Genomic DNA, 19,610 nt, shown 5'->3' on the forward strand with positions numbered 1-19,610 from the left:
TGCTGATTGTTGCTGAGAGAACGCGATAGTGCGTCTGCTATAACATTTTGCGTGCCGGGAATGTGAACTATTGTAAAATTAAATTCCTGTAAATATAGTTTCCATCTACTTAATCTATCGTGAGTAAATTTAGCCGAAAGTAAAAATTGTATCGCTCTGTGGTCTGTGTATACGGTGGTATGTCTGCCATAAAGAAAATGCCTAAATCTCGTGAAAGCCCATACAACACATAATGTTTCCAGTTCTGTAACGGAATAATTTCGCTCAGCAGGTGACAAAATGCGGCTTGCAAATGCGATGTTTTTAATTACTGTAGAGCCATCTTCTTCAATTTCCTGAAAAATATGTACACCTAAAGCGGTGTTGGAACTGTCGGTGGCAATGGAAAAATTTCTAGTAAGATCTGGGTGCGATAAAAGTGGAGCATTCAACAGAGCATGTTTCAGGTTCATGAATTCAGAATGTGCTTGCTTATCCCAAGACCAAATAGTGTTTTTACCTGTTAATTGGCATAGTCTAGGCGTGTCTAAAGCAGAATGGTGAATAAATTTACGAAAAAAGTTAATTAAGCCCAAAAAACTGCGTAATTGTTTCTTCGTCGTAGGAACACTAATGTCACGTAGAGCCTGAAGTTTTTCTGGATCAGGCGCAATGCCTTCTGCTGAAATTACGTGTCCAAGAAATTTTATGGAAGTTTTGCCAAATTGCGATTTACTGAGGTTAACTGTAAGTCCTTGTGCATGGAAAGTTTGTGACAGTTGTTCAAGAATCAGATTGTGTTCAGACCAGTTAGCTTCTGCGATAAGAATGTCGTCTACATACGTCGTGATTCTGTCCTTAAGTTCTGTCGGAAGTACAGTGTTCAAACCGCGAATAAAAGCTGCAGAAGAAATAGTTAAGCCGAACGGTAATTTGCAAAATTGATAACAGTCGCCGAAACAGAGAAAAGCTGTGTATTTTCTGCAGTTCGGGTGAAGCTGAATTTGCCAAAATCCCGATTTCAAATCTAGTGTAGAATAAATAGCTGTACCGTGAAATTTCTGTAGAAGTTCCTCTAATGTCTGTGGTCGATCTGTTTCATTAATAATAATGTCATTAATGTGACGTGAATCAAGTACAAGGCGAAGTGAGCCATCTTTTTTCTTAACAATATGTAGCGGGTTTATGTATGGACTAACTGCCGGTTCTATAATTCCTTGGTCAAGCATATCCTGCAATTCCTTTTTAACCTGTTCTCTGTGAATATATGGGATGGGATAATGCTTTGCTTTAAATGTGTCGTGCGGTTTGACTTGAAATTCATACATAAATCCGGACATAGTACCAGGAATGTTGTCGAAAACTGAAGCTTGCTGTAAAAGAATTTTGTGTAATTGCTTTCGTTCGTCGTCTGTAGTTGCACTGCTCTTTTTAACCTTATCAGAAATCAATTGCATTACGCCGTAGTCAGCTTCGTCTGGAGTATTATAGTTGTGTACGTACGTATCCGTGAACAATGTGGGATTACAGTCTATGTTACGTGTTGCGGAAATGACCTCTGTGCGGTTAATCGTTTGTTCTTCCGCAGATAAAGAGTGCTGAAATTCTAAAGCCAATTGTACATTTTCATCCTTTAACATTAAATAAGAATTCTGAAAATCAATAACTGCGTCGTGTTGTACCAGAAAATTCGTACCTAAAATAATGTCTGTTGTCAATAAAGGAACAATCCAAAAATTTGAGTGGAAAGTATGACCTCCAATACAAAATGATAAATGCGTCTGTAATTTAACGTCTACACCTTTACTCGGTACTGCTCCTTTCACTTTTGTTTTGCCTAAAGGTAATGTCGGATAGGTATTCTCTTTGTTGCACTCGTTGAAAGTCTCCTCATTTATTACTGATATTGGTGATCCGGAATCAATTACTGCTGAGAATTTCGATGAACCAATTTTAATTTCGATAACAGGATGTGAAATGGTTTTCTGAATAACTGGTCTTTCCTGTAAAAGAGTGTCTCTGATGTCGTCAAAAGTAATTACGTTTTCGTGAACAACATTTTGCGTGTCTAAGGTAGTGCTTGTATTATTGGAAGATGCGTCCTGTACATTATCTAGTCAGATTCTATCTGACGTGTTATTATTATTAGGAGGATTCTGTGGCATTTCGACTATTTGAACTGTCCTATTACTTCTTCCAGACGTGTTACGCTCTGGATGGTACCTACTGTCGGGTTCATTCATGCGAATATGTTCTTGCGTATGATTTTGCTGTTGGTGAGACCGACTGTTATTATATGTACGCTGGTAATTGTGCTCATCGTTTTTACGTCTGTCGTAATAGTCATTCCTATACGGTGTATTGCGATGGGAATTGAAATACTGTCTTCTTTGTACATAGTTGTTTCCTTGCTGCCGTGCATTACTATTTGTTGGACCAGGGACTATACGTCCACGCGGCGAAACATTAAAGCCTGGTTGACCTTGTGCATTCCATTGTTGGTTAGGTATGCTAACCGGCTGGTTTTGATGTTGTTGTTGTGAAATACCTCTATTGTTACAAAAGTGCGGTTCCTGTTGCTGAAAAGTTTGACGATATTGATAATTAGAATTTTGGCTGTTATTAGAATTTTGGTAGTTGTCGTTCCTAAAGCGTCTGTTATCTTTCCTATTAAAATTACGTGTCTGATCATAATTGCTGTACTTTTGTTGACCTTGGTTATTATAAGAAAAGTTTTTGTTTACAAAAGAATAATCAGATTGCTGTACTTCCAAGAGCTGTAAAAGATCTCTGAACGCTGAAATATTTTCTTTTTGCTGACCTGTTAGAAGCGACACTCGTAATGACCGTGGTAATTTGGAAATGCATAATTGTATAAGTGCAGATTCACTGTACGGTTCACTTAGGTATTGATTTTGTTGGACCATATGCTCAAAAAATTGCGTGACACTGGGAAAATTGGAGTTCTCATAATTTGGCAAACTAATTAGTTGATCTTTAATTCCGCGCTGTGTCGTCTTCGACCAGTAAGCTGACAGAAAAGCATTCTGAAATTCCTCTACCGAGTAACACTGTCTCGCGATCGGTCTCATACGAGTTGCCGGTTCGCCTTCCAAAAAACTGCAAATAAATTCAAGTTTATGTGTTACAGGCCAAGTCGGTGGAAGAGCAAAGCTAAACTGTTGAATCCAATCCAGTGGGTGAATCTGCGTTCTATCGTTTTTAAATATTTTGAACTTTCTTACTGACAGAAAATGTTTGTAATCGAAATTATCATCTCTGTGTGATGCAACAGGTTCAGGATCGTAAGAGTATCTATTGAACTGTGGTTGTTCGGAATCTAAGTCCCGTACTCTCTGCAGATTACCCAAATTATACGCGCTGCGTGAGTCTGACACATGTTCATAAAGTGGCGTCTGTTGTGGTATGTTATTAACTGAAATGTTTTTCATCTCTGTTACTTCTTGTTGTAAATTTGATAACTTCCTACGTAACGTGTTGTTAGATGAATCGATCTCATTAATTGTCTGCTGTAAATTTTGAAATTCAGGTGTTTGGATAAATGAAACCGGTGCAGTATCGTCTGATTTATTGTCATTAGTATTTTCGATAACATCAATACGACTGGCCAATTCATCACATTTTTCAGTCAGTATCTTAACCTGATCATCGGTTTTAGAATCAGACGCATTAATCTGTTTTTGCAACTTACGCGTAGTTTCGCTCAGTTTTTTAACATCAGCTTTGATGACATCGCAATCCTGTGTTAGATCTAATTGTTCGAATCTGTCTGTCACTGTTTGAATATTTACTGTGTGTGTATCTATTTTTGATTTAAGATCAGAAATTTCATCCCGTAATTCCGCGTTCAACTGTTCTATGGTATTAATTTTGTCGGACACTGTAGTAATATTATTGTCTACATACGTCTTCGCTTTCGCGAACATTTTACGTTTGTCTTCTTGTCTTTGTGCAGTGATTGTTTCCATAACCTGACGTTTTACTTTATTTTGATCCTGAATAAATTTGCGGAAACGCGTATCACTGTTTTGTATGTGAAGATTAAAGCGTTCGTCAATCTGAGTGTTCTGCTGTTCGAATTTCGCGTCTATCTTTGCGTCCACTGTGCGCGAAAGTTCTACCGTCATTGCTTTAAACTCGTCCCGTAATTGTGTAGCTTTTTCAGAGCACTGTTTGGCGACTCCGCTAATTTCGACTCTGAGTGTTTCTGTTGCGGCTGTTTGCATTTCCCTTAATTCTTGCGCAACAGACTTAATTTCTTCGCTATTTTTTTGTGAACAAGCCTCAATTTCCGTGCGCAACTGTTCCTTAGTGTCATGACACTGCGCGGCAACGGCTCTAATTTGTTCACTAAGCTGTCTGGAATTGTCGTCTAATTTTTCATTAAGCTGTTTGTTCTGTTCCCTAAGTTGTTTGAGATCTTCGGCATTATTGTCAAGTTTTTCGTTCTGTTGTTTGACCTGTTCATTAACAGCATACCTCATTCAGCATCTTGACCAGTGTTGTCGCCAGACCACATCACGCAACCCCACTGGGCTGCCACCACTGACCGACCGCTCTGCATGACGACTACTAGCGTACTGCACGCCACTGAACAGAGCTACTGCTCGCAACGACTACTGACAGAGTACTGCTCTCAACTAGACAGAGCTACAGACTCGCAACGACTAACAGACTGACTGAGAACCGCTCGCAACACTCGCGCGGTCAAGCGCAAACTCTCTGGTCACAGATGCTACAATGCCTCGCCATCGCTGCTGCGTTACATACGTGTTTCAGTACGGACCTGAGAAGACAGCAGTGATCTGACTAAAAGAAGTCAAGTGTTGAAACATTCATTCTGAATAAGACTAATGTGATTGGGTGGAGAATACCGTAATGGGATTTAGTTCTGGCCACACCGTTCGCCTGATATCTTCTGTTACAAGGTACTCCTTCACGATGGCAGCTCGGTGGGGCCGTGCCTTATCATCCATTAGGAAGAAGGTGGGACTCACTGCATCCCTGAAAAGGCGGACATAGTGGTGCAAAATGACGTCCCGATACACGTGGCCTGTTACAGTTCCTCTGTCAAAGACATGCAGGGGTGTACGTGCACCAATCGTAATCCCACCCCACACCATCAAACCACGACTACATTCAGGTTCCTTTGAAGGACATTAAGGGATTGGTATCTGGTTCACGCCAGATCAAAACCTGGCGAGAATCACTGTTCAGACTATACCTGGACTCGTCCGTGAACATAACCTGGGACCACTGCTCCAATGACCATGCACTGTGTTCTTGACACCAGGCTTTACGGGCTCTCCTGTGACCAGGGGTCAGCGGAATACACCTTGCAGGTCTCCGGGCGAATAAACCATGTCTGTTCAGTCGTCTGTAGGCTGTGTGCCTGGAGGCAACTGTTCCAGTGGCTGCGGTAAGGTCCCGAGCAAGGGTATCTGCAGTACTCCGCGGCCGTCTGAGGGCACTGATGGTGTGATATCGGTCTTCTTGTGGTGTTGTACACTGTGGACGCCCCGTACTGTAACGCCTGGACACGTTTCCTGTCTGCTGGAATCATTGCCATAATCTTGAGATCGCACTTTGTGGCACTCGGAGGGCCCGTGCTACGACCTGCTGTGTTTGACCAGCCTTCATTTCCCCTAGCATTCTACCCCTCATAACGTCATCAATATGTATTCTCTGAGCCATTTTCAACACACAGTCGCTATTAGCGCGTCTGAAAACGTCTGCACACCTACTCGCTGCACCGTACTCTGACATGCACCTACACACCTCTGCGTATGTGGACTGCTGCCAGCGCCACCGTGCGACGACCGCAGGTCAAATGGACCACATGGTCATACCCCGAGGTGATTTAAACCCGAAAACTGCCCGCCGGAGCGTTATTTCACCATGTAACAGCATTATCCTTATGAGCGTTAGTGTAGTTACTTTCATTCCATACTGTGAGAGAGTGACTTATAAAGCCAAGCTGCTAATGAATCTCAGTCTTACATCTGCATTTTCTACGATTACTTTTATGTGGTCATTACGCTCTAAATCTCTCTCTACACATGCACTAACCGATAAAACGTTTCTGGACACCTACAGGTGGACATCAATGTGAGGTGTGTCCATACTACGCCTTCCCAACAGCCAGGGACACTTTCAGTGCGGTGTCTGAATGTCTGTAGAGAATTGACAGATCATTCTTCGGCAAGTGCTGGAACCAGAGATGGTACTGATGGTGCACGCTGGTGTCTGGAGCAAAGTCGACGTTCCAGTTCAGTCCAAAGGTGTTCCACTGTTCTGAGAAGCCGGCCGGTGTGGCCGAGCGTTTCTAGGCGCGTCAGTCTGGAACCGCGCGGCTGCTACGGTCGCAGGTTCGAATCCTGCCTCGGATATGGATGTGTGTGATGTCCTTAGGTTAGTTACGTTTAAGTAGTTCTAAGTTCTAGGGGACTGATGACCTCAGAAGTTAAGTCCCATAGTGCTCAGAGCCATTTGAACCATTTGAACCTAAAAATTGTTTGCCCTAGCATTCGGAAGCTAAACATGGATTAAAGACTAAGAGAGCTATTTAGAATGAGAGAAAAAGAATAAATCAAAGTTTATTGCCAATATTACGTTATCGTACTCAGAAAAGTACTTCAAATTCTACAAATTCTAAAATCATACGTAAGAAGAGGGCTGCTCAGCGAGAACATGAAAGATGTAGCCTGGGAATTGCTAGGACAGATGCCAGGCTTTACTGGGAGACGAAACTATGCCTAAGCAGTGAGTGGACGTACCTGTACATGAGGCGAATAGATGACCGAAAACAAATTTGATCATTGAATTTCGGCAGACGAAATACCGAGAGAACTACCTAATGGAAGTTGGGGACCTGACGATAGAGAACGGGCGTGAGTGACATGGATGTGGGTAGCTGGACGCCGAGATACTTTGAAAAATTAAGAGGAGGCCTTTATCCAGCACTGGACAGAAGTTACAAGCTTACTCGCTTTTATTTCGTGATCGGATCAGGACACACAAACGAGTTCTCAGCAAATGACGGAACGCAGACGAGCAGACACGGTCACTACTAGTAGCGTTTAAACAGTCAAAGTTTTAACCAAGCACGGCTTTCTATACGAAAAGATATGTTTTTCTAACGACATGTGAAAGTTCTCGAAATTGTTGTGTTCAGTATCAATTACAACAAATCTAATGTGCATTTAAACAAAACCCCACACGTGTGACTATTTACAATGTACACTGAAGAGCAAAAGACACTGGTATAGGCATGCGTATTCCAATACAGAGACATGTAAATAGGTGGAATACGGCTCTGCTGTCGGCAACGCCTACATAAGACGACAAGTGTCTGGCGCAGTTGTTAGATCGGTTACTGCTGCTACAATGGCAGGTTATCAACATTTAAGTGAGTTTGAATGTGATGTTGTAATCGGCACACGAGCGATGGGACACAGCATCTCGGAGATAGGTATGAAGTGGGGATTTTCCGGTACGACCATTTCCCGAGTGTACCGTGAATATCAGGAGTCCGGTAAAACATCAAATCTCCGACATCGCTGCTGCCGGAAAAAGATCCTGCAAGAACGGGTCCTACGACGACTGAAGAGAACCTTTCAATGTAACAGAGGTGCAAAACTTTCACAAATTGCTGCATATTTCAATGCTGGGCCATCAAAAAGTATCAGTGTGCGAAGCATTCAACGAAATATCATCGATATGGGATTTCGGAACCAAAGCCCGTCTCGTGTACCATAGATGACTGCACGACGCAAATCGTTAAGCCTCGACTGGGTCCGTCAACACCGACATTGGACTGCTGATGACTGGAAACATGCTGCCTGGCCGGGCGAGTCTCGTTTCAAATTGCATCGAGTGGATGGACGTGTACGGGTATGGAAACAAACTCGTGAATCCATGCACCATGTATGTTAGCAGGGGACCGTTCAAGCTGTGGGAGGATCTGTAATGGTGTGGGGCGTGTGCAGTTGGAATGATGTGGGACCACTGATACGTCCAAATACGACTCTGACATGTGACACGTACTTAAGCATCCTGTCTGATCGCCTGCATCCATTCATGTCCATTGTGCATTCCGACGGGCAATTCCAGCAGAATAATACGACACCACCATAAGTCCAGAATTGCTATAAACACTTACGCTGGCCACCCGATTCCCCAGACGTGAACATTATTGAGCACATCTGGGATGCCTTGCAACGTGCTCTTCAGAAGAGGTCTCTACCCCCTCGTAGTCTTATTCGTTTCCTAGGCAGCGGGAGTAAGTTTTCGTGAAGGCGGATAGATTCTTGCTGGTAAAGGTTGCAAAAAAAAAAAAAAAAAAAAAAAAAAAAAAAAAAAAAAAAAAAAAAAAAAAAAAAAAATGGCTCTGAACGCTATGGGACTTAACATAGGAGGTCATCAGTCCCCTAGAACTTAGAACTACTTAAAGCTAACTAACATAAGGACATCACACACATCCATGCCCGAGGCAGGATTCGAACCTGCCTGCGACCGTAGCGGTCGCGCGGTTCCAGACTGAAGCGCCTAGAACCGCTCGGCCACGCCGGCCGGCCTGCAGAGAGCAGCCGTTGGGCGAAGATGAGCTGGACAAAACATACGGGCGCAGTGGGGCCAAACTGATGTACAATGTTCTGCTGCAGAGTATACCGACATAAGGGATGCTGCATGGAGAACAGATGTATTGCTTTTCATGTGCTCGTATCAGCTTCCTAACAAGGTTCATTCATGTTTATACCTCCTTAGCGTGTTGGAGAGGTGTTTATGATATATCAGCATTCTGTCCAATGTGACACCAAGTATACTATCAGTTATATCTGACAAATAGGAGCAAACTGTATGGTGATCTTTGCTTGTACTTGAGTATTAGAAACGTGGAAAAGACATACTTCGGTTTTAGAAACATTAGGTCTGACTGCGTTTTCAGTAACATGATGCTAGTCACGGCCGACGCTGAAACTTTGCGCAAAATAATCTGATGAACTAGAAAAATGATGAACTTTAACATCAGCTGTCAAGTTCAAAGGAGAAAAACCTTAGCCTTTTACGATTATAACAGGGTTAAGACAATGAGATGGTTCTTCGGCTTTAATTTTCAACTGTGCTCTGAAGTACGTGATGAGGGAGTGGTATAAGGAAAATCCTAAAAACATTAGAATTGGAACGAAGAAAGATCTGATAAACTTAAATTGCTTGGGATTCGGAGATGACTCAGCGTTACTAGCTAATAACGATCAAGAACCCAGAAATCTAATAAAAAGCCCGCAAAATATAGCACAAAAAATAGGAGTCGAGACGTCATTTGAAAAGAATGAGATAATGTTAGCAGATCCACTAGTAATCCATCACACAACAGTAAATAACAGAAAACTAAATATAGTGAAACAATTTAAATAACTAGGAAATACCAATGGCCTTGCCGCAGTGGTAACACCGGTTCCCGTCAGATCACCGAAGTTAAGCGCTGTCGGGCTGGCCTAGCACTTGGATGGGTGAACATGCGGACTGCCCACCGCTGTTGGCAAGTGGGGTGAACTCAGCCCTTGTGAGGCAAACTGAGAAGCTATTTGACTGAGAAGTAGAGGCTACGGTCTCGTAAACCGATATACGGCTGGGAGAGCGGTGTGCTGACCACATGCCCCTCCATATCCGCATCCAGTGGCGCCTGTGGGCTGTGGATGACACGGCGGCCAGTCGGTACCATTGGGCGTTCATGGCCTGTTCGGACAAAATTTAATTTTTTTTTTTTTTTAAGGATAAGTTGAAACATACAACGTGGACGAGAAACAGCGTGACAAGAGAGATCTATCAGAATTATCAAAAGTCATAGGTTAACATGGCCTACATACAATAAAAAAGTCTGTCTATCAAAACTAAATCGAAGCATTACAGTAGTTGGTTGAAGCAGAGGTGACATACGGATGTGAAATTATTTTCAGAATTACCCAGAAAAACAACATCGACAAATGCCCAAAAGTAGAGAGAAGAATAGCTAGAATATGCATAAATGAGAAATATCAAAAAGAAGGACAATAGCGGATGACGCTAAAAGAAACTGCAGCCCATTGCGGATACTGGACGGAAAAATGTATCTCTTTTTTGTGACATTTTGAGGACGCCACAACCCAGATTACCAAGAAACACTATAGAGAAGTTAGGGAACATGTAGCAACAAGTAGGACAATAAAGGAAATGAGCGAAGATATGAAAGAGCTAGAATTAACCTTTGACGATTTGCAAAACAAAAGAGAAAGTTTAAAGAAACTGAAAAACACAAAAATAAGATTTAAACCAAAAATAGACAAACGTCGAACAATAAAAAGATGAGAAACGACAAGAAGCATCAGAACGAATGAAAAGGTACTGCGCAATTCGGAAAGAAAATCCACTGAAGAAGATGACCAAAAACTGATTGGTCCAATGAGGCCGTAAAAGCAGGAAAACAAGGAGAAGAACGCGCTGAAATTGAGAGGGTAAGTGGCCGGAACGGGCTGTGGCGAATATCTCCATGCTTCAGATAACGACAGAGCCTCGGATGAGATCCCTGTTTGACGAATTGTCAACGCCAGTAACAAGTGTTAAAGTCAGTGTGCAATTTTTTGGAAAGCTATCGAATGCCGTTAAAAAGTTTACCTGTCCCTAAAAACAATTTTGCTTTCAACGAGTCCTGTGATGTTGCTGCTGTAGTCTTCTGTCCGAAGACGGGTTTAATGCAGTTCTCTCCACGACAGTACATCCTGTGCAAGGATCTCCATCGTTACATATTCACTGTAGCCTGTATCAACATTTGGACCTGTTTGCTGTATTCACGCCCTCGTTTCTCACTACAATTTTTATACTCCGTGCTTTCCTCGATTACCACATCACATATTCGTTATTGCCTCAGGGTCTCTCTTGTCGGTGTATCCATTATTTTTTGTTCTATGCAATTCAGTAAACCGCCATCAGTTGCGCGATCTATGCATCTCAGAACCATCTTCAGATCTGCAATTTCGGTTACAGGAGTAATCCCTCCATACACAGCAACTTTCACATGCTGTTTCACACTTTTTACAATCAAGGTGGATTATAAATAACATTGGAGAAACGAGTGATTGCGGTTATCCCATCAGACATTATGTCTGTTTTTGCGAAACGGATCCGTCCCAATAAGTGCATCATTAAACTACTATAGCAGCAATCTGAATTTTATTACATAATACAATTATTTGTTCGTCCACTGCATCAGATAACAATAACGATGGGCTCTATGCTATAATGCCTCTCTGACAAATATTTTACATACAGCTCGTAGTATGAAGAAAACGCATTTTTACAGATTGAAGTGCGCTACTGACAACGTATTTCCTACAGGGTGTTTCAAAAATGACTGGTCTATTTGAAACGGCAATAAAAACTAAACGAGCAGCGATAGAAATACACCGTTTGTTGCAATATGCTTGGGACAACAGTACATTTTCAGGCGGACAAACTTTCGAAATTACAGTAGTTACAATTTTCAACAACAGATGGCGCTGCAAGTGATGTGAAAGAGATAGAAGACAACGCAGTCTGTGGGTGCGCCATTCTGTACGTCGTCTTTCTGCTGTAAGCGTGTGCTGTTCACAACGTGCAAGTGTGCTGTAGACAACATGGTTTATTCCTTAGAACAGAGGATTTTTCTGGTGTTGGAATTCCACCGCCTAGAACACAGTGTTGTTGCAACAAGACGAAGTTTTCAACGGAGGTTTAATGTAACCAAAGGACCGAAAAGCGATACAATAAAGGATCTGTTTGAAAAATTTCAACGGACTGGGAACGTGATGGATGAAAGTGCTGGAAAGGCAGGGCGACCGCGTACGGCAACCACAGAGGGCAACGCGCAGCTAGTGCAGCAGGTGATTCAACAGCGGCCTCGGGTTTCCGTTCGCCGTGTTGCAGCTGCGGTCCAAATGACGCCAACGTCCACGTATCGTCTCATGCGCCAGAGTTTACACCTCTATCCATACAAAATTCAAACGCGGCAACCCCTCAGCGCCGCTACAATTGCTGCACGAGAGACATTCGCTAACGATATAGTGCACAGGATTGATGACGGCGATATGCATGTGGGCAGCATTTGGTTTACTGACGAAGCTTATTTTTACCTGGGCGGCTTCGTCAATAAACAGAACTGGCGCATATGGGGAACCGAAAAGCCCCATGTTGCAGTCCCATCGTCCCTGCATCCTCAAAAAGTACTGGTCTGGGCCGCCATTTCTTCCAAAGGAATCATTGGCCCATTTTTCAGATCCGAAACGATTACTGCATCACGCTATCTGGACATTCTTCGTGAATTTGTGGCGGTACAAACTGCCTTAGACGACATTGCGAACACCTCGTGGTTTATGCAAGATGGTGCCCGGCCACATCGCACGGCCGACGTCTTTAATTTCCTGAATGAATATTTCGATGATCGTGTGATTGCTTTGGGCTATCCGAAACATACAGGAGGCGGCGTGGATTGGCCTCCCTATTCGCCAGACATGAACCCCTGTGACTTCTTTCTGTGGGGACACTTGAAAGACCAGGTGTACCGCCAGAATCCAGAAACAATTGAAAAGCTGAAGCAGTACATCTCATCTGCATGTGAAGCCATTCCGCCAGACACGTTGTCAAAGGTTTCGGGTAATTTCATTCAGAGACTACGCCATATTATTGCTACGCATGGTGGATATGTGGAAAATATCGTACTATAGAGTTTCCCAGACCGCAGCGCCATCTGTTGTTGACAATTGTAACTACTGTAATTTCGAAAGTTTGTCTGCCTGAAAATGTAGTGTTGTCCCAAGCATATTGCAACAAACGGTGTATTTCTATCGCTGCTCGTTTAGTTTTTATTGCCGTTTCAAATATACCGGTCATTTTTGAAACACCCTTTATATGCTGACCCATAGTCACGTAAGACGTAACACCTGTTTTAATTCGCTAACCGATTAACGCATGAAAGCGAAGGTCTTGTAAATTATAGTACGTAGGGTGGCAAGTAATTTTATTGCATAATTAATACTCTTAACCAGCCGAGATACTTAAGCAGGTATCATTCTTCAAAAGTAAGTGATGTACTTCTCTAACCGATTAAATGTATTGTTATAAATGCAACGACAGGTCAACTTGTGGAGTATCAGAAGGGGCTTATGAAAATCATTTGTAATGCGTAAACGTATGCGTCTATAAGAGACCAAGACAACTCTCGAAAGGTTTGATACAACGAGGAAGCTTAGCAGGAGAGTATCAACCATGTAATAAAATTACGTGCACTTTTGTGTACTATGAGCTGCCGAAGAACCTTGTTTGGTTGTCTTGACCTGTTCACGAAATAAAACGTATTCAAGCTTTGGTCTTATATATACAGTGTTTAAACGATAATCGTATACAGTGTGCCACAGTGGTGTCGAGGGAATCGAGACTAATTTTATACAGAACACTTGTGGCCTATTAGGTCGAAAAAGTCCCTCTAACTGGCCTACAAAACCCATATAAGCTGTCCCAGACAAAATATGCAAGATGACCTTTTTGTAGGAAATTTAATGTAGTTTAGTTATACACTTCGTTTTCGCTACAGGCATCAAACGATCATCGACCTCAATTTTCACCGCCCTACAGTTCGGGAGTTTCAGTATTTTGATCACGGTGCTCCTTCCTACCACATTCGACGTTTTTGCTGTTCATTGACAGGCTTTATTACGTCACCGGTTTGTTCGTCCTTTTACAAATTGTAAAACTGAAGTATGTGTACATTTTACCTAACAGTTTTCTGATTTTTAACAGCATAAAATTAACAGTTCAGTCGTTATGTTCATGACGCTTTGTGACTATGAAATTACTGTGCTTGTGAGGGTTAACTTCAGATCGAACTGTCAGCGTGTGCAGGTTTAGTGTGACGTTTACAAAAGTCGTGTTTTTCTTTCATTGCCCGTGAGGGTAATGAAAGAACGTTTAAATTAGTAATGTTGACGAAATAGGCGATTTAACTGGTGACGTAATGAAGTCAAAAAAGGTCAAATATGGGAAATAATTCGTGTAGTTGCAAATATCTGTACAGTGAAAGGAGAGAGTACCATGAATAATATATTATCAGTCCTGTCCGGTGAGGGTGGGGGGCGGAGGGGGTTGATTGTGGAAGGGGGGGGGTGCTTTTGAAGGTCACATTTCTATGTTTATCTTCAATAATTCGAAAGCCGCGGCCCTTGACAAAAACATATCCCAGTACAGAATTAAACTAAATTAAATCTCCTGCATAAAGGGCCCTATTCATTTTTTTCTCTAGGATTAATAGTTTCCACGTGCATAGAGTTAGAAAATCTCGCACGATACGCGAATGCTGCAATTTAGGTTATTTTTGTAGGCCAATTCGAGGTACTTTCCGTTGAGAGAACACAAGTCTCCTCATAAAATTGCTCGTCTCAGCTTCCACTGTGGTACGTTGTAAACAATTATAGTAAATGAATAAATAATTATTAGTATGTAGTGAAGTGCTGGAATGCTCTATGCCAGTGATCGTATGTGGATAAACTAAAGCTAGCAGAAGCGAAGGAATGTACAGGTGAGGGGTGGACTTTCTTGGACTTTCTCGGGAGGACACTTTGGCCCGCGTGCGGAAGAATACACGTGAAATTTTAATCCCCGAACTGTTCGGCCCTGCCGTGTTTCATGTGGGCGTTCTCCACTCGCACGCGCCACGAATGAGAGGCCACGTCCGCCGGAAGTCTTCCTTCTGCTCCTTCCCCCTCCACCACACGCTCACCTCCCCCTCCTAGCGCCTCCCCCACTCCGTCACCAGCTGCCGCCTGCTACGTCAGAGGACGTCATCATAGGGTCCTGCCACTCGTCCTCATGTATCGTCATTGTGTGGGTGCTCCACACGGATCCATACTGGGACCTCCGATCGCATCGAGTGCAAAAATAAGGAGATAATTTTCAGCAATACAGCTCGAGATTACCAAAGTATAGTCATTTACAGCACTATACACCCATTTACTGACAACCTACGTCAGTCAAATATAACAAGGTAAGACGTTCTGGCTTTTAACACTCTTTCCGTTTTCCTTGCCTAAATTCGAATTGTTCAGGTATGAGAAAGGTTTTTATAATCGAAGGGTGGTGGAAATCAATTTCATCTGTATGCGCTTCTGCCTCTGCGTTGGAAACAAACGTGGTCCATTACCTCTCTGTACTTTCACCTGAGAGCAGCCTGATTTAGTCTTTCCCTTCAAGCTTCCATTCAATGCTGCTCATTTCTGTTCCGAGGTTCTTTTCCCGGCATAGTTATATATTATGAGTGACACGCGGCAGATGGGTAGGTTTACTGACGAATTGGCTGACATGCATCTCATGTGTGTGTTCACAGCACAATGACGCTATGCTACGATGAAAGAGTACGTTTTTCATATGACGGTTGTTGCGTTACTATGTGTCTTGTGTTTTACGTTTTGATGACTGCATACTACAGATCTTATCGCTATTATGATGTTATTTTAAAAGCAGAAAAATTACCTGACTGGGATAACAAACCAAATGAATTATTATTACGTTATTACTGTGCAATGAGTTACTGAGAGTACAGGTCCCTTATACCAAAATTCTCCGAAAATATCTCTGAACAACATCTCAAATTTCGTTGGTGGATTTAGAGTTTGCTTCGTTTATAGCAAGGTCAATGTTAGTGTCCTATCATATTTGTTTCGTATTACGTGGGTATATTCGCGATATAGGGCCACGGAAAAAGGCTACATTTGATTATGTAAAATGTAGTTCAGTGGTATATACGCTTTTTCTACTTCTTTTCTATATTTTTATATCGAAAACAATATAACAGTCGTTCGCACAGCTTATGAAGAAAACTTTTTTTAGGCTTCAGTCCGCTTCTACAGTCTAGAACCGCGCGACCGCTACGGTCGCAGGTTCGAATCCTGCTTCAGGCATGGATGTCTGTGATGTCCTTGGTTAGTTAGGTTTAAGTAGTTCTAAGTTATAGGGGACTGATGACCTCAGATGTTAAGTCGATTAGTGCTCCGAGCCATTTTTGAACCGCTTCTACAGCCGATTGATACCAATTTATAGCAACAATTGGGGTAGATTACAGACCTTAGCAATTTTGGATCACGCAGAAAGGTCATTCACGTTATTGCAGTCTCTCCTATATCACCAAGTAGTTCTACTTAACAGATTGAGCTGAGATGGAATGCATTACTGTGTCTACCCTTCTGGAATACTTTTCTTCGAACGATGATACGCAACTGGATTAATGACAGTTTCAAGACTACAGAATTTCGTCCAAGAGATAATAATAATAATTTTTCCGTTTTAGGAGTGAGACATTTACCAAAGCTAAGCGTTGTGACTGAAGCTATCTTTAGTGACTCGTATTTGTGCGGAAATATTTTATATGTGAGAACCCAAACTGATCATTTTCGAGAAGTTTGTGTGGTATTCGGAGCACGAATGGTCACGCGCACATCTAGAACGGTTCCAGTCAGGTGGCAAACAGTAGCTACCTTTTCCGTAGGTGAAGGCAGATACTGGCATAAGGACAGGCGGGTCGACACAATTCCCAGGACACCGCCTGCCAGAGACAGATTTCTGTGTTCGAGATCTAGTCCAGCACGTGGTTTCATAATTATTCTGCCATACATTAAGCCAAATACTAAAAGGAGACGAAGAACGCTCTAAGTGTATTAATTTTGAAATATATAGTCATCTTATCGACACGAGGTGTCCAATATTTCCGGAATTGCGCCATTTATTCGTGCGTCTCTTTAGGAAATGACGTGACTGACGATCCATAACTGTACGAAATATTATGAAATTAATCCAGTGATTGCTAATTCTTTTGAGGTCAGCCGTGTTAGGTAGATACCATTGAGGTAAATGGAAATGCCGCGTGGCTAGGGCCTCCCGTTGGGTAGACCGTTCGCCTGGTGCATGTATTTCGAGTTGAGGCCACTTCGGCGACTTGCGTGTCTATGGGGATCAAATGTTGATGATAAGGACAACGCAGCGTCCAGTAACTGAGCGGAGAAAATCTCCGACCGAGACGGGAATTGAACCCGGGCCGTTAGGTATGGCATTGCGTCGCGCTGACCACTCAGCTACCAGGGGCGGACACCATTGGGGTAAGCGAATTTGACAAAGGACAAATTACTATTTCACAAAGTCAGTTCACAAATATCTCGAAAATGGTGAAGCTGGTGGAATGCTCACGTGCTACTGTCGTGGGCATCTACACAAAGAGGTTGGACTATGAAACTACCACTAGGTACTGAATGGGTGGACGTGCACAACTCTTCACCGAAAGTTCGGAGGCTTGTCTGCATTGCGTAGTAAAGATGGTGATCTTTGGCATCTTTGTCGAAAGAGCAGAATGCTGGTGCACGCACAAGTGTTTCGTAGCACACCGGTCATCGTACATCGCGGCAGAATACCTCTACGTGTTCACATGTTGACCCAACGACATCGTCAGTTACGACTGCAATGGCCACGGGACCTTCTGGATTCGACAGTCAATCAATGTAAACTTGTCGGCTCTTCGGTTGAGTCACAGTTTTGCTACACTACGTCGATGGCCGTCTCCACAAACGCCGTCATCGAGGTGAACGGAGGATCTAAACGTGCAGCGCTCCACGGACGCAGGCCGGTGGGAGCAGTATTACACTATGGGCGACATTCATTCTCCTGTGATTGCATGGGACCTGTGGTAGCAATCGAACGACACCAGCAGCGAACCATCTGCATTGCTCCATGCATGATGTCTTCCCGACGGCGATGTCATCTTTCAGCTGTATAACTGTCCGTGTCTCGGAGCCAGAACTGTACTGAGTGGTTGGAGGAGCATTATAGTGAACTCGTGCTGATGTCTCGGCGACCAAATTCGCCGGATGTAAATTCTATGGTACCTACCTAGGTCGCTATCAGGCGGCAACACCGCGTACACGAGAATTATACGACCTGCAGTGTAGACATCTAACATCAAATGCCTGCGAAAAGCTACCAACAAACTAACGGGTCCCTGATATGCAGAATCGGTGATGTTTTTCGTTCCACAGACAGACAAACAAGCTATTAAGCAGGTTGTCATTATGTTTTGGCTCATCAGTGCATAGAACTAAACTCCGCCCAACAGTACCGACCGGCCGCCGTGTCGTTCTCAGCCCGCAGGCGTTAATGGATGCGGATATGGAGGATCATATGGCCAGCACTCCCAGCCGTATGTCAGCTTACGAGACCACTCGTTAGTATATGTATATATATATGACGTTATTACATATCTCTCGTACATATGGACGCAGCACCACAAAATAAAATCACTCAATAACCATCGGCATATGTACAGGGCGTTACAAAAAAGTGCGGCCAAACTTTCAGGAAACATTCCTCACACACAAAGAAAGAAAATATGTTATGTGGACATGTGTCCGGAAACGTTTACTTTCGATGTTAGAGCTCATTTTAATACTTCTCTTCAAATCACATTAATCATGGAAATGGAAACACCCAGCAACAGAACGTACCAGCGTGACTTCAAACACTTTGTTACAGGAAATGTTCAAAATGTCCTCCGTTAGCGAGGATACATGCATCCACCCTCCGTCGCATGGAATCCCTGATGCGCTGATGCAGCCCTGGAGAACGGCGTATTGTATCACAGCCGTCCACAATACGAGCACGAAGAGTCTCTACATTTGGTGCCGGGGTTGCGTAGACAAGAGCTTTCAAAGGTCCCCACAAATGAAAGTCAAGAGGGTTGCGGTCAGGAGAGCGTGGAGGCCATGGAATTGGTCCGCCTCTACCAATCCATCGGTCACCGAATCTGTTGTTGAGAAGCGTACGAACACTTCGACTGAAATGTGCAGGAGTTCCATCGTGCATGAACCACATGTTGTGTCGTACTTGTAAAGGCACATGTTCTAGCAGCACAGGTAGAGTATCCCGTATGAAATCATGATAACGTGCTCCATTGAGCGTAGGTGCACGAAACTAAAATGAGCGCTAACATGGAAATTAAGCGCTTCCGGACACATGTCTGTGGTGTCACCGCCAGACACCACACTTGCTAGGTGGTAGTTTTAAATCGGCCGCGGTCCATTAGTACATGTCGGACCCGCGTGTCGCCACTGTGTGATCGCAGACCGAGCGCCACCACAAGGCAGGTCTCGAGATACGGACTATCACTCGCCCCAGTTGTACGGACGACGTAGCTAGCGATGCACACTGACGAAGCCTCGCTCATTTGCAGAGCAGATAGTTAGAGTAGCCTTCTGCTGAGTCAATGGCTACGACCTAGCAAGGCGCCATTAGTAACATTGCATGTATCTAAAGAGTCTCACTTGTATCGCCACAATCTCCAGATGTACCAACAGGATGGATTAAAGTTAAGTATTCCAGAAGCTACGTACTTTTCTTTATTGCATTCATTACGTATCCTGTTTCAGACCTCACGCCATCCTGCTTTAGCTTAGCGCGTGCCTTTCGGCTTCCTCTCATTGTGTCTAGGCTGTCTTGTCTAGACACAACAATGTCCACATAACATCATTTCCTTATTTGTGTGTGAGGAATGTTTCCTGAGAGTTCGG

At 43.2% G+C, this 19,610-nt stretch overlaps 1 protein-coding gene across 1 annotated transcript in view; it reads left to right on the forward strand.

Moving 5' to 3' along the window:
• Positions 1 to 14,881: 14,881 nt before the first annotated feature.
• The window catches only part of LOC124551118 (sensory neuron membrane protein 1-like), a 291,988-nt gene continuing 287,259 nt past the window's right edge, over positions 14,882 to 19,610 (forward strand). Inside the window, exon 1 of the mRNA XM_047126065.1 lies at positions 14,882 to 15,049. The gene's annotated coding sequence lies outside the window, so the exon portion shown is untranslated. The remainder of the gene's footprint in view (positions 15,050 to 19,610) is intronic.

Source organism: Schistocerca americana, chromosome 9 (genome assembly GCF_021461395.2).
Source record: "Schistocerca americana isolate TAMUIC-IGC-003095 chromosome 9, iqSchAmer2.1, whole genome shotgun sequence".
In the NCBI taxonomy this organism is placed as follows: domain Eukaryota; kingdom Metazoa; phylum Arthropoda; class Insecta; order Orthoptera; family Acrididae; genus Schistocerca; species Schistocerca americana.